General features: G+C 47.7%; 1 protein-coding gene across 2 annotated transcripts in view; it reads left to right on the forward strand.

Annotated features, from left to right (window-relative positions):
- Positions 1-15886, forward strand: part of EML1 (EMAP like 1) — a 165716-nt gene that overhangs the window by 28068 nt on the left and 121762 nt on the right. The window lies entirely within an intron of this gene.

A 15886-nucleotide genomic window follows, 5' to 3' on the forward strand; every position in this document is an offset into this window, starting at 1 on the left:
GCTGGGCTGGGGACACGTAGGGAGGGAGGATGAAGGACTGCGGAGGTGACAGAGCTGCCTTGGGAGAAGAGACTCCAAGCTGGCCAGAGGCACAGGCAGAGATCAGAACAGCTTGGTGTGGTCCATCCAGACCCGCTCACTGGGATGCTCAGCCCTCCTCCTGATGTTAAACTGGGGACTCCCAAATTCATAAGTGTGTGGGAGATTCCCCTGAGGCTGCACCTCCCGGGCGGGCGAGCCACAGGACGTGAGCAGTGCCCCAGGCCCTTTTTACCTTGCCTTTGCCTGGGAGCAGGAGTGGCCCTGTCACTCCTCCAGCTGTTTCCCACCAGTCCCTTCTGGGTCCTCCAAGAGCAGGCCTCTGGATGGCCCATGTCACATGGACTTGGCCACTTCTCCTTGGTTCCTTTTGCCCTTCTCTCCTTGCGCACCCAGTTCCAATGACACCTGAGCTTGATTGTGCACCCTCCCTCCTAGGAAAGGGGATTTCCTTCCTCTGTTTCCTATGATTGTTTTCTAGGAGTCGGAGCTGCGCTTCCCGACTGTCTTCTTCAGGGTGGACTGCCATAATACAACGCTGTAGACTGGGGTTTCAACACTGTTATTTATCACAGTTCTGGGGGCTGGAAGTAGTCCTCTTTGTCTTGAAGTCTGTTGAACCTTAATAAAGCCACTCATCCCTGTCATATGTACTGTTCGCATAATACATAACTTTCTGTCCATTTACTTTCAACCTCTGTGTACCTTTAAAGTGGATCTCTTACAGACAGAGATAGTTGGGTCTCACGGTTATTCCATTCTGGTAATCTCTGCCTTCTCAGTAGAGTATTTAGTCCATTAACGTTTAATGTGATTATTGGTTTGATTGGGAATAGTTGTATCATTTTATTATTTACTTTGCATTCACTCCTGCTGTGATTTAGGTAAGTGCCCCAGTAGCCCATGTGTTAGAATCTTGTTTTCCAGCCTATGATGCTACCGAGAGGTGGTGGACCTTTGGGAGGGGGCCTCGTTGGAGGAAGGGGATATTGAGATCCCAGTCCCTCCCTCTTTCTTTCCTTCCTTGCCCTGCTCCCAAGAGGTGAACAGATCTCTTCCACCACGAGTTTCCAGCCACAGGCCCAAAACAACAGGGCCAAGCAACCCTGAGCCCAAACCTGAAATTATAGTCAAAATAAACATTTTTCCCTTATTAAGTTGTTTATTTCAGGTGTGTTTTTTATAGCAATGGAAAGCTAACTAACAGTATCTCCTTGCTTTTAATTTCTTTGTTCACCTTTCCAGTTTTTTACTTGTTTTAACATTTTTAGTATCTGAACATATTGTCTTTTTGCCTGTGCCTCTTTACACGACTATTTTTAGAGATCATCATATGCATCTCAACTTTTCACTGTCCACTTAAGTTAAAATTGCATCACTTTATATAAAATGAAAGGAATTTGCAAACACATAGGACCTTTTATCCAAACTCCCACCATCCTTTGTGTGTGTGGGTGGGTTGCTAGGATTGAAACCAGGAGCACACTGTCACTGAGCTGTGTCCCCAGCCCTTTTCATTTTGAGACAGTGTTCTGCTAGGTTGCCAAGGCTAGCCCCTAACTGGCCATCCTCCTGCCACAGCCTCCCGAGTCACTGGGATCACAGGTGTGTGACACTGCACCCGGCTGCCACCACCCTTATGACCACAGCTGTCATATGTATGAATTCTCAGTTGACAGTGCCCTTTCTTCCAAAACCTTAAAAATGTCCTTACGCTCTCGCCTCCATTCCACAGCCACTCCCATCGTAGCTCCCGGTAGGTGATCCATCTTGCTGTCTTTTTTTTTTTTTTGGTAACACTGGGAATTGAACCCAGGGCCTTGTGTGTGCAAGGCAATCACTCTACCAACTGAGCTATCTCCCCAGCCTTGCTGTCTACTTTCAAGGTTTTATTTTTTACTTTTCTTCATCAACTTGACTATCATGTGCCTTATATTTCATCTATTCAGATTTTCCTGAGCTTCTGGAAACTGTGATTTGTTTTTCTCTAAACGTGGGAAGTTTTCAATGATTATTTCTTCAAATATTCCTCACACCCAGTTTTCTCTCCTCTCCTTGCACTTCAGGACTTTTGACATTGTTTCACATGTCCCCGATCATTTTATTTGGGTTTTTTCCCCCTCTCTCTCTTTTTCAGGTTAGAAAGTTTCTGTTCCTCTCTCAAGGTAATGATTTTTTTCCCTCTGTCATTTCTATTCTGAGTGCCCCCCAGTGATTTTTCTTGTCTCAGATACTCTTCAGTTCTGAAAGTTCCATGATTCATTTTTATTTTTTAAGTGTATAATAAGTGATTTTTAGTATATTCACAGAGATGTGCAACAAAACCTTCCATCACCCCCAACAGAAACCCCATCCCATCAGCAACCATTCACCAGCCCTGGAAACCACTAATCTACTCCCCAGCTCCTAGTCTTACTATAGCCTTACCTATGCTGGGCATCTTCTGTGAACAGAAGCATACCACATGGGGGCTCCGTGTCTGCCTTCTTTCTTCAACATAATGCTTCCAGGTTCACCCAGATTGCAGCCTCTATTAGTACTTCATTCCTTTTTATGACTGAATAATATTCTATTGCTATGGACAGCCACATTTTTTTTTCCCCAGGCAGCAGTTGGTAGACTGATGTACTACTTCTGCTTTTGAGTTAGTCAGAATAATGCTGACAACTGGTTCATTTATGCTTGATGCTTCTTGACTGAGATGTCTTATCTTTATTAGATCATATTTTCTTCATTTCATTGAATATTGTTATAACAGCTGCTTTAAAGTTCTTGTCTAATAATTACAATGTGTGGATCACCGTAGGGTTGGTATATGTTGACTTTTTTCTTGAGAATGAGTTGCATCTTCCTGACCTTGACATTTAAACACACACATATGTATAAATATATGTGTGTATATGTGTATATATGTACCCATATATATATATGTATACATGCATGCATATATATATATATATATACACACACACACACACACACACACACAACATATAGGTACACACATATGTATATATTTTGGGGATTCTATATGGGTTTGTGAATGTTCTGTTGTGGAGACTGGATTTTGTGACATTGTTTTGAAGAATGCTGCTGTTTTTGTTTCATTGGGCAATTGGGCAATTAGCTTCGTCAGACTCAAACAGCAAACTCAGTCATGCTCATGGATTGGGGCTTTGGTCTTGGTTCAGACAGCTTTTTAAAAAATATTTTCATTAGTTATTGATGGACCTTTATTTATTTTTATATGGCGCTGAGACTCGAACCCAGTGTCTCGCACATGCTAGGCAAGCGCTTTACCACTGAGTCCCAGCCCCAACCCCAGACTGCTTTCAATATCCCCAGAACATGTGTGGCTTGGGGTTCAGACAGAGCTGGACCATTTACACCCTCCCCACTCTCTCTCTCCTTTCTTTAGCTGCCCCGCTTGTGCCAGCCTCCTTCTCCTGGTTCCTCTGCATGGAGGGACGACAGGCCTTCTGCAAGAACTTGGTCACGTTGTGTCACCACTACAAATGTGGCCACCCTCAGGGCCATAAAAAAGGAGAGATTCACCCTGTGTGTAATGATGCTTCTAGGTTTAAATGCTGCTGCAAAACCTCCTCTTGTCCAAGCCGCAGGGCCCTCAGGATGGTTTTGTTGAATGGAGCTTGTGTTTTTGCAGGGGCTTTAGGACTTCACTCCTCCATACCAAAGTGGAACCAAACCTTCTGAGTCTGTGCTTACCCCACTTTGTCTCTTCCGATGGTGTCTTGCATATTGTTTGCTATCTTCCACCACATTTCGAGATGCTGGCCTCAGTCTCTGAGACGTTGATTTTTGGCCTATTAGAGGGTCAGAGCCCACAGTTTGGCCCGAGGTGCTCAGGTGCCCCGTAGGCCAGGGTCAGCTGCTCCAGGACCGTGCTCATCACACGGCTCACAGGCAGGAGGCCTCCTTGCCCTGCCCAAGGGTCAGAGGCTTTGTGTGCCGAACACACTGGGTGCGGGGTGCTCACAAGTGGTCCCTACAGATGGGTGTGCTTCAGTGTCCTCTCCTCCCCCTCCTCTGGGGCCCAACATGACCAGGGCCTGAGGTCCTTCAGGCTCAGTCCTCAAGCCACCCACAACTCAGTCCTTCGTACTTCCCAGATCCCCGGAACAGCAACATAAGGCGGCCAACTTTAATTTTGCTAAATAAAGATATTTAATAAGGATGACCACCTACTGTGGCTGCCACTTCATATGAGGAAGGCTGTTTTATCACCCCAACTGTCGTACGAACTATCTCAGAATAGATCAAAGTCCCAAAGTGAAATACATTTCCTCTCGTGACAAGTTCAGTGCACAGTCTCCCCACTGTTCCTTGGGCAGGCATTTGGGGGGTCTCCCATCCAGCAGGGCCACAGGAGCTCTTCGTTTCATTGAGTCAGGCCCAGAGAGGGGTGGTCATTACCCGGGACCCAGCATTTGGAAGAAAAAGGGGTTTCCTGTTTTCCCTGGTAAATCCTCAGCCAAAAATCCACCCAACTTCAGAGATGCAGCCTCGCTCCCAGAACCCCTCTCTGCTCAGTGGAACTCCCAGGGCACTGAGCGCACTGCAGTAACTGCAGCCGCCCCCTCCCCCAGGCAGCCCCGGCTGCCCTACTTGCCATCGCCCAGATATGCAGGGTCTTGTGGAGGGAGCAGGAGCCTGGACGGGAAGCAGAGGCAGCCTGGCCGGGGGGTGCTTCTCCCCCTTGCAGACCGCACCCTGCTCCCCGAGCAGCTCTGGAGTCCCAGAGGCCCTTTAGTGCCTACATAATGGATGCCTCCTCACTTCTGGGAAACCACCAGCCCATCTTGCTTAATGGCCCCAGAAGAAGCGGGCTGCAGGCATTCTGCTCCTAAAGCCCCCTCTGGCTTCCCCGCACCCCTAGAAGGAGGCACAACGGCGGCTCACACGGGAGAACCTGGCTTGGTGTTTTTCTTCTGCTTCTGAAAGTCTGGGTGAGCATCTTCCCTCATACCAACCACCCTCTGTCCCACCTGCTGGGAGGCTGGGGTACCAGCCATCGGGGAGCCCCACAGCCACACTTGGGGTGGGCAGAAAGAGCCTGGGCCCAAGAAGAGCCCCTCTCGGGGCTCCTGGGGAGACAGGGCAGTTGGGAGGCAGCCCAGTGGTCCTGGCCAAGCACAGGGGGCTTGGAGTTGGAGCTGAGAAAGTAGGGTTCCACCAGGGGTGCTCCCTCTGGTTTCCAGAATGCCTGGTTGCACAGATGGGCAGCCTGCAACCTGAGCACTAACACCTGTCCACACTCTTCCCCACGATCCCCACGATGTTCTCAGGCACCTCTGGGCCTAGGCAGGGCCCAGACTCAGCTGGCACATACCGATTGCTCAAGGCAATTGTGTAACGCTCTGGGTTTCTGTGATATTGTCCACCTCATCTCTCCAGGTGCACCCTTCTTTCTTGCACCCAGACTCCTCTTCTGGGATCCTTCAGACCTTCCCATATGCCGCAGCTAAAGGATGCATGCCTGGCACACCAGGGGACTTCCAGCCCAGCCTGGCCATGCAGATTGTGCACATTTTAAATAACTCCTGGGGGCCTGGTGTAGGATGGTTGCCCAACTATATGACCGACGGGTGGCTTGCAGCCATGGGCACATGCCCTGCTTGCCTTTGAGGGCAACAAGGGATGTCAGCCATGCTCACATTCCCTGCAGCCCCAAGGGTACCGAGCATGCACTTGAAGCCCCAGGTAGGGGAGAGGCTTAAGAGATGAAAGGAAGGAGGAGGGGTTCCTTGGCAGCATGCTCTGGAATAAGAAAGTTAAGATTTTAATTGCAAATCTTGCAAATCCCACTGACAGCTTGACTTTAAGGGAAAAGATGAGCTAAATTTACCCCAGCTAGTTAAAGAGCCCAAAATTCAATTTACTAATTAGCTTAAAATGGAAACTAGTCCAGTTATCATAAAGAGCTTTTCTGTTTAAAAAAAAAATACAAAAAGAAAAGGAGTTTGCTTCTCTCTTCATTCCACCATGCACTTGAGGACCGCCATGTTACCAGGAGTGCAGCTTGCGGGTGCGCTTGCCACGCCATGGAGGCAGAACGTCACAGCCTTCATGGACAGTGACCGGAGCCCCGCCCTAGCACAGTACTGTGGCTGGGCATCAGGTCAATGTACTGCTCATTACCAAGCATCTGGGAATGGTCCAGGCTCTGTTCTTAGGGAGTGCAGCACCCAGTGGGTGAGCCAGGCAAGGTCAGGAGAACCATCACATACCAAGACAGGTCCCGGGAGGCAGAAGGCACATCTGGGAGGAAGGCTCCCAGGGTAGGTGGCATTTGAGATAAACCTTGAGAGACAGTGACTAGGGAAAACATGGAACAATGGGAAGGGAGAGCCCAAGTCCAGGTGTGAGATGGGTGACGGGGTGGTCCATTTCTCAGGCAGGGAGACTGAGGCACAGTGGACAAGGTAGATCCCATGCCAGCAAGGTTGGCCTGGCCCTGTTAGTGTGGGCTCACAGGCTGGGTTTCCTCATCATGTGGTGGGCTGTGGGATTGAGTGAGCCCCTGAGGACTTGGGCTGGGGAGCGATTGGATTATGGCTTCCCTTTGACAGCCCGGCATGGCCACGGTGGGGGATCTGCTGTTAATGCTGGGCTATGTATTCACTTAATGTAACTGTGATATGGTATTAGGGAAGGCGTGCCAGAAGTGGGCATGTCGTTATTAACCTCCTTCGTTTCCCATGGAATGGCAGGTTGGGGAGAGAAACAAAGACTGAATAAAACATTTTGTAGATCCGTCCAGGACATTATAGGAGTGTTAACAGCTACGGCTCAGAAAGTAACATTTGGGAGAAAGAGCATTTGTACAGCACATTTTCATGATACGGTGTGTGTTTATACTCTTCCAAGTAAAGCAGATGGTTTTTCTAAACTTCAGCTATCTTTGAGATTATTTTCCGTCTGCTCTAAAATGGTGCCATAAAATGTCCTATGAGCAAACGTGAAGTCGTAGCAGGTAGCACAGCTCCTCGTACAGGAGAGCGGGCCCTCTGTATCTGTGGTTCCACACCCACAGATCCTGACAACTGCAGATTGAAAATATTTGGAAAAAAACGTGTCTGTACTGAAACTATGCAGATGTTTTCTTCTTGTCATGATTCCCTAAACAATACATACAACAACTACTTACATAGGATTCGCATTTTATGTGGTATTATAAGTAATGTAAAATATAGGATCGGTGGTGCAGCTCAGGGAAGAGCCCTTGGGGAGGATGTGTGAGGCCAGGGGGTCCACGTCTAGTAACCGCCCCCCCAAACACACACACACACACACACACACACACACCCTACAAGGAGGATGTGCACAGGCAAATACCTCTTCATTCTATTCAAGGAACCTGAGCACACATGGATTTTGGTATTAGCAAGATCCTGGAGCCAATTCCCTGTGGAAAACCAGGGATGACTCTACAGAAGAGCTTCCCTGTCCATTGCCAGTGCTCTTAGAGATGACGCAGGGAGGAAGCAATTTTATCTGTTATAAATGGAGGAAAAGAGAAAGCCTGTGAAATCGTGGTTGAGCCCCCAGGATGTAGAGACACTCGTTTTGCTACTAAGTTCACTGGATGGAGTTGAGTTTCAAACCACTGAATGACGTCACTAAGAGGGCATATGGTAATGTAACTAATGGCCTCATCTCAGTATATGGTATGAAAATGAATTCTAATTTGTTGTCATTAGTAAGAGGGTCCTAAGGGAACCCCCCTGTCCTCACAGGGTGAGAGGCTGCCTGGGAACATGTTCTCCAGTTACCTTTTGACTTCCACCTCCATGTCTCAGCAAGTGGACAGTATATGAAAACAGAACTTGACGCGTTATAATCTCATGCAGGAATATACTTTTTCCTGGAAAATTTATCCCAGGACACCTTAAAATCGCGAGCCTTAGCCACACATTTTCCTGACTTTGATTGATTTACATAGTATTTGGAGTTTTTTGGGAACCCAGCTCCAATGCAAAGCAAAATAAAAAGGCATGTAGATCTTTCACCATCCAAGATTTCCTTACTCAAAGGAAAGGTCCCTTTGGGACTGGAATTGAGACTTGGCGGGCACAGTCGCCAGCCTCAGAAGATGGCTCCGCAGGTGTCTGTAATGTCGACGAGGACGGAACTCACAATCAGGAGCAAATACACAATGGCAGCTTGAGGACTTAGATTAAAACATACAAGGGACTTTCAGAGTGAGTTTGAAATCTGCCTTGTCGCACACTGTGCTTATTTTAAAAAATCAAATAGTTCTACAAGGCTTCAGACTAAAAGGGGGCCGTTCCCTTCCCTGGTTTCCCACGCCAGCCCTCACTCTTCTTCCTCCACAAAGCCACTGCCACTTCCAAACGTCATCTTTCCTTTTGGTACACATTTGCCTTTCTTGAAATAGCACCGCAGGCAGCCTTCTGTGGACATGATTATCCCTCACCCGCTCCATTTTCCTGGGGACTCCTTCCACCCCTCTCTGACTCTGAGCCCACCTCCTGCTCATTCTTGGCAGCTCCCACGTAGGATGAGCACCAGGTGCCATGTGGTGAGCAGGCCCCAGGCAAACCTCAGAAGTGGGCCTTTTTCCCCTTGACTTCTCTGATAAAAATCTAGATGACTGGCAACTTTATTTCTTGCCATTTTGATGCTGTGAGGCAGCTTCTGATGGCGTTTTTAATGTGCCTGCTGGAATCTAAAATAATTTGTTGTGGTGCACAGTGTGGACGGATCCTAAGCCTTCCCACATCAGCTAGGATGACCATATAATTTATCATCCCTACCAGAATACTTGAGCGAGTCAAAGGGAGATGTGAGCCATCAGCCAGGACACAGGCTGGAGCCCGGCTGTCCCAGGCACCCTGCAATGAGTGGTTGCTCTAATATTAGCTTATTTACTCTGTGGTTAGCCTGTGGTATGCCAAGAACGGCCGTGAAACTTCACAGCCGGCACAATGGAGCAAATGACCAAACGCCCCCAAAATGACATGATTTGGTGGAGAGGCCACAGCCAAAGATTCACAATGTTCTGTGGCACTTACTGTTGAGACAAGGACGACAACGCGTTTTCTGAATGGGATGATGTTCCTAAGCAGAGAAAACCAACCAACTGTTGCTTTTGATCTTCCGCTTCATTTCAGATACTTTGAAACATGTAAATTCTTTAGATGAATGTAAATCATTAAGGACATGTTGGATTGAATAGCCTATTAGGGTAAAAAGGCCATGAGCTTCTTAGATAATAAAGAGATGTCACATCTCCTTGGATAATAAACAAATTATCTAAGAGGCTCCAATGTTCATGGCTCTGCAATGTCAACATTTTTGTAGTAGAATAATGGAGTTGGAGTGGCCTTTGATGAGGCTGTCTGAGCAGAAAGTACTGCTTCTCAGCCGTACCTCTCCTCCACTGTGGCCCGTCCCAGTGACATTAGTGGTCCAGGAGCTTGGCTTTGTTAGCTGAGCTATGGAGCTGCTACCATGCCTGATGCTCCCAGCCAGGGGCAAGGCCAGGGAGCCCACAGATCCAGTGGAAAGACATTTCCACCAGCAGGAATCTCATGAGCAAAAGCCCCTGGGGCAGGCAGTTAAGGGGTTTGGGGGAAATGAAAAGCAGAGAGAACTGTTGAGGGCAAAGAGCATCTGAACTAGAATCTCACGGATGGGACCATGAAGGATCCTGAAAGCCAGTGTGCAGAGCTGGGACTTGGTTTCATGGGCTTCTTTTTCTCCAAGGATGACAGTAATCTTAAAACGGAGGGTTAGGAGAAGCATCCCTTGGGAGGCGTCGGCAGGAGTCCAAGGCTAGCGAGGGCCGGGGACTGCAGTTGCCTTCTCCAGGCCTCTGGAAGCCACCTTTCATTTTGCCAGATGGGAGTCACAGAAAACCGGGAAGGGAGAAAAGCTCGTCATTCCCCAAAGAGCAGGAGAAGCTGGGTTCTGGAACACACAGATGATACGTTGGATTTTAATATTGGTTCTGAGCAAAGATTTCAGCAGATCTTTGAAGAGCTAGCGTGTCGACACTTGGCAGGAAAGGTAGTTCCTCAGAGCCAAGCCGACCAAGTTCCTCTCTTCATGGTGTTACCAGATTGGGTTTCCAGAGCCGTGGCGGAAATTCTTCTCCAATCTCCTCAACGAAATGGAGGAAGGTGGGCAGGGTGGGCAAACAGCTTGGCAAGAGCCCAGATATAAGCAAATGGATGATTAGAGGTGCAGGCAGGTGTCCCCAGTGCTGCCCGAGGGCTCTGTCCCCATCCTACCCTGATGATGTGCTCATCAATGACAAGGGTGAGGAGACCTTAATGGGTCTATTATGGCACATTCTCTGCTGTCACAGAGCTGATGTGTTACATGTCAGACTTAAGAGTTTAAGAGATTTTGGTTGTAAAAGGATGGATGGAAACCAATAAGATGACATTTAACAGGGATAAAGATAAATCCTGTCTTTGGATAGAAAAAAAATTAATTAGCTCAGTATAGGATGGAGAAGACCCAAGAGCGGTTCATCTCAAACAGACTGATGGGTCTATAATTGACCGGAAGTTCAATGTGAAACAATAGCCCACATCCTGGCTGCTCAAAAAAAAAATCAATATAAACTTTGGGTGCATCAATAGACTCATAATATTGAAGGTAATAAAGGGAAGTGCTTCTAGGTCAGAGCGTTCTGGGGTTGTCGTGTGTAGTTCTGGGTAGCAGGTTCAGGGGAGAGGACTTGGGGAGGAGGGGCACATGCATCTAGGCAGATGAGGGTCTAGAAGCTGTCACATGATGGACAGGGAGGAAATGGGGACATTACTCTGAGACACGAGGGCTCTCTTCCAAGCATTTGAAAGTCTGTCGAGTGTAACAGGCGGCCAATTTTGTCTGGAGGGTTCATTCATTCATTCAGTAGCTTTTTTCTCCCTGCCAACTACATTCCACGTTGTGTCAAGCATGATGGGTGTTCGAGGCATGTGATCTCCCAGGAGAGTGGACACAGGGTCCCACGGGCTGAGGTGGATTGACATTAGGGATACATAAGGGAAGCACAAGGGGTAGACTTGCTTGTGCCTACAGAGGCCCATTCATGCCTACCTGACCAGGCAGTCAGGGTGCTGGTGGGCCAGGAAGGTGGGCACTTGGGACTGGGGAACGGTGCTGACTGAGGTCCAGAGTATTCAAACACATGGCCGTGAGAGCCGTGAGCTAGAGTTTGCGGATGGCATGGTGTGACAGGGGTGTTGGATGCCAAAGATGGCCTTTGAAGCAGGACAAAGTCTATGCCAAGATGCTTGCACTTAATAGTAGGCAACAGAGAATGAAATGAGATCAAGTACCTTGTCTCTTTGGGCAAATTAACCCTCGAGTAATGAAGCTGAGCTGGGGGCTTAAGCCCCCGACTACCATTGCAACATTTCAGAATAGATGAAAACTTGAACCAGGGCAGAGGGAGATCGAATTGACCAGACAAAAGCAGGACCTACAAAGGATGCTTTGGCAAGGGCGATTTGGGCTAAAAATAAGCAACAGTCTATTTAATCATTGAGGTTCTTCAACTTGTGAAAGGAGCTGAGTGACCACTTGTCAGGGATGCCGTAGAAACGACAGCTGCATTGGCAGGCAAGTGGGACCTCACAGGGCTTAATGTCCCTTATCAGTGCTAAGAATTGGTGATTATCTCTCACGGTGTGGAGTGATGATTTCATCATGAGAAAGCATGTTTCATATTTTAATATCAGTAATGAAAGGTGGCATTGCTTGTTCTTGGTTTTGAGATTCTATGCTAACGGTACGGTCTTGCTAGAACTCCTGGAGCAAGAGATCACAGACTAGGCAGTTGAACAACAGGCACTTGCTGTCTTTCTGGAAGCTGGAAGTACAAGATCAAGGTGTGGGCAAGGTTAGTTTCCCAGAGGTGCAACGGAAGGACCAGGTCCAGGCCCCCGCTCCTTGTCTGTAGACACAGTGTTCTCCCTGGCCACCATCTTTCTTCCGTGAGAAATTGTCTGTGTCCACATTTCCCCTTCTTATGACACTTGTCACATTGGATTATGCCCCAGTATAATGACCTCATTTTTACCTGATTGCCTCTGTAAAGACCCTATCTCTGAATAGGTCACATTCTGAGGTCCTGGGGGTTAGGACTTCAGCACAGGAATTTGGAGGGGACATAATTCAGCCTATGACACTAACTGAAGGTCAACTTTTCTTTGGTCTTAGAGAGAAACCACAGCCTCTAACGGGATCTCTGAGCCCTCCTGTGAGCAGGCCCCTTCTGCCACAGTGAAGTCCTAGGCTCCTCGGCGCCCTCATCTGCCAGAAGTGGACTCCCCAGCTCAGTGCTCCCCTCTGGTCCTTCAATTTCCTCCTCAGGCCAATTCAGAACCTCCAGAACTACCGGAATCCTTCCATTTTTGTTTCATGGCACTTACTATTTGTAATTATGTATCCATTTTACCATCAGCATACCTCTGCATATTCCTGGGGGAACATGCTTTAAATTTCAACTAGGCCCAGGTAGCTGCATTTAAAGGAAAGACTCACAATCCAAGTAAAAATATGTGTTCTTACTATGTCCAGTACCCGTGGCAACTCTCTAGTCCATTTCATGATTTTATTTGTGGTAACAGAGAACATAAAATTGACCATTACATTCATTTTAAGGGGAGAGCTCTGAGGCATTGGCAGAGTCTCATCATTGGGCCACCATTGCTACCATCCCTCTCCAGAACTTCTTCATCATCCCAAACTGAAACTCTGTCCCCATTCCATCTCCCCAACGCCCCCGGCACCCACCATACTATTTTCCATCTCTATGAATTTGCCTACTCTTAGAGCTTGATATAAGTGGAGTCCTGTAGCATTTGTCCTTTGGGGACCAACTTATTTCACTCTGCACTATGTCCTCAAGGTTCATCTGTGCCATAGCATGTGTCTGAATGCCCTCTCTTTTAAAAATGTAATGTTCCGTGGTCCGGCTCTCCCGCCTTGTGCTTCTCCCATCGTCCATTGGAGTGTACTTGGTTTACTCCTACTTTGGGCTACTGTGCACGATCGTGTCGTGAACACGGGTGTACAAATACCTATGAAGTCTCTGCTTTCAGTTCTTGTGAGAACATACCCAGAAGTGGAATTTTCTATTTCATTTTTAAGGTGCTGATTACAACCCTATAACCTGAGTCCATGGCCACCTGCAGTTGGAAAGTCTCCATGTTTTCTGTGCTGCACCTTCGGCCCCAAGCCTGGTGTCTGGCACTGTGTAAATGTTCTTGGAAGCCTGTTTCATTAAACAATAGATGTGCAAGGCTTCATGTTTCTAAGTAATTTTTTTATTGCTCTATGAATAAAGGCTACAGAGCTCCTACTTTCTTTTCTCTTTTTTCACACATTATACAAATGCTGTTATTAATTTCACTGAACACTATGGTTACATTGTCCTACAGAGTGTACATCATTTATTACAATGACAACATTTTCTGGGCTTAGGCCACAAATTACCTCAAAATGATGTGGAATCACAGTCTGTTAAAATAATTGGGAAAAATATCACACATTATTAATTAAATCTTCAGAGATTTTTCTTGAACTTTCTCCATGAATTCTTTTTTTAGTGTCATGTAGATTAAACCTAATTGACTTAATGTTAATATGCTTGAAATGATTCTAAATTTTTTTTAAGCCTAAGGTTTTATCATTGTGGGAAAAACACAGCTGTTGGATACCCTAGGTTGAGTGTAATGATGATCTTTATTGACTCAAAAGCAAGTGGACTGAGTTCTTCCTTGTAATTCCACTCTAGTGGAATTAATATCTTCTAAGAAAATCTCCAGCTCAAATTTGCAGCTGAACTTTTAAACAGAGTTTTCCTTTCCCACTTCTGAATTTTCTTTACTTCCAAACATCAGCTGTAGTGACCAGATAGTATTCTTTTACCATTCAAAGTCAGGAATACAAAATAAATATTTTTTAAAAACTCGCTAAAGAGAAGCAACTTCTTAAAAAATATTTATTTTGTAGTTATAGGTGGACACAATTCTTTATTTTTTAGGTGGTGCTGAGGATCAAACCCAGCACCTCACACATGCCAGGCGAGCACTGTACCTCTGAGCCCCAGCCCCAACCCAAGAGAAGCAACTTTTAATCATGTATTCATAGTTAACATTTCCCTTCCTAGTTCAGAAATGCCATGCCCGGATTATGCCAACCCTCCCCTGGATCCTGAAGCTCGAGATTGGGAGGTTGAACAGAGAGTGTGAAGATGGGCACCGAAGAGGGGAAGGGTGGCAAATGAGAAAACAGGAGGGCAAACTCAGAATGTTCATCGTGTTCCGTGTCATCCTTTGGAAGCTCTCTCTGCACAGCACCTGCCTCTTAGAAATGCAGGGGACAGGGAGACCTTTACTTGGCCCTTTTGCCAAGTGTCTTGGGCTCTCATTTCCCTTCCCTGATGAAGTCCTCAAACATGTGTCCTCCTCTTGGCATCCAGGAACCTGGTTTCCATTCCCACTGCCTCCCTGAGATGCTCCAGGTCACCTGGGAGCCTTTTGCCACCAGATGAAGGGTCTTTCCCCATTTGCATCCTCCCTGGCCCTCTGCAGAGGACCCTGCCAAGCACTCACCCCCGGAAGCTGTCTGTGCTCTCAGCTTCCTGCACCACATCCTCCGCGGAACTTCTGGCCTCTCCAACTGCTCCTTTGGAATTTCCTTCTCCCCCCCCTTGCCAAGCTCTGCCCCAGCTCCCCTCTGACTTTCCACTCTCTCCTTTAGAGAATTCACTTACAACTCTTTGCCAAGGACTCCTAGAGCCCAACCCTCTCACTCCAGCTGCCACAGGGCACTCCTCACTGGAGGTTTCGCTGTCCCTGCCTATCCCCCAGGTCCACCTTGGTTCCTCTGTCCAGGACCTCAGTGCTCATTTCTGGAACACTCAAGACACCCTGGGCTGCTCCAGCAGCAGTCCCTGACCCCTGGTGTCCAGGTCACACACAGACTCAGCTCCCAGCCCCATTCTCATCAGCATGTGCACCCATGAAAACCTCCACATAGCCCTCCATCTCCTGCAGGGTCTTGTTTAGTCCCCTCTGGCTCTTGGAACTCTCTTCCCTGGCTCCTGGCCCTCAGTCCCAATCTCATTCTGCGAATGTCTGCTACATGAGCCATCCATTTCCACCAGGCAGGGCAGGCTTCTTGGCCCCTCTGCAGGTCCTGCTGGCCTTCTTTCCTGCAACATCCTTAGGACGTCCTGCCCACTGTCCTTCACCCACCTAGGTCTTTCAGCCTTTATCCTCGATATATCGTCCCTTGTCAACAATCCTTGTTTTCCTTAAAGAACAGGCCTTAAATGTCCCCCTTTGCCTGCAGCACCTAACAGCAGCCTGGTTTCCCCATAAACTAAATGGGCCACACACAGAGTGACAGACCCCGTCCCCCACCCTGCCATTTACTGATATCTACTCTAGTAGTTTCCAGAAAGACAGGCCTCCAGACCTAGGGAGGCCCAAAAGTTTCCTAACAATAGCTCATACATCCCCCGCTATGTTCAACCTACACAGGTTCACACCTAAAACTTCAGATTTGCCCATATAACTCAACGACGAGTGGTTGTGCATCAGAGGTGTAAACGTCACCCTGTCGCTTCTGGACCAAGTCCATGGGGTTAGAGCCCCCTCACCGCTAGTACCCGCACTGTCATCACTTCTGGTGGGTTGACCTAGCATTAATAGGGGCAGGAAAAGTTGCAAACTCGCGGATGGGCGCGCTTCTCCCGCTACGGTACTTTGTCCTGACCCTCGGCCTCGCCCTGACTGAATGAAGGCAGATGCGAGGCTGTGACTGTGACGGGCCGGGC

The sequence above is a fragment of the Spermophilus citellus genome (genome assembly GCF_964194105.1).
Source record: "Spermophilus citellus genome assembly, chromosome: 4".
NCBI lineage: Eukaryota > Metazoa > Chordata > Mammalia > Rodentia > Sciuridae > Spermophilus > Spermophilus citellus.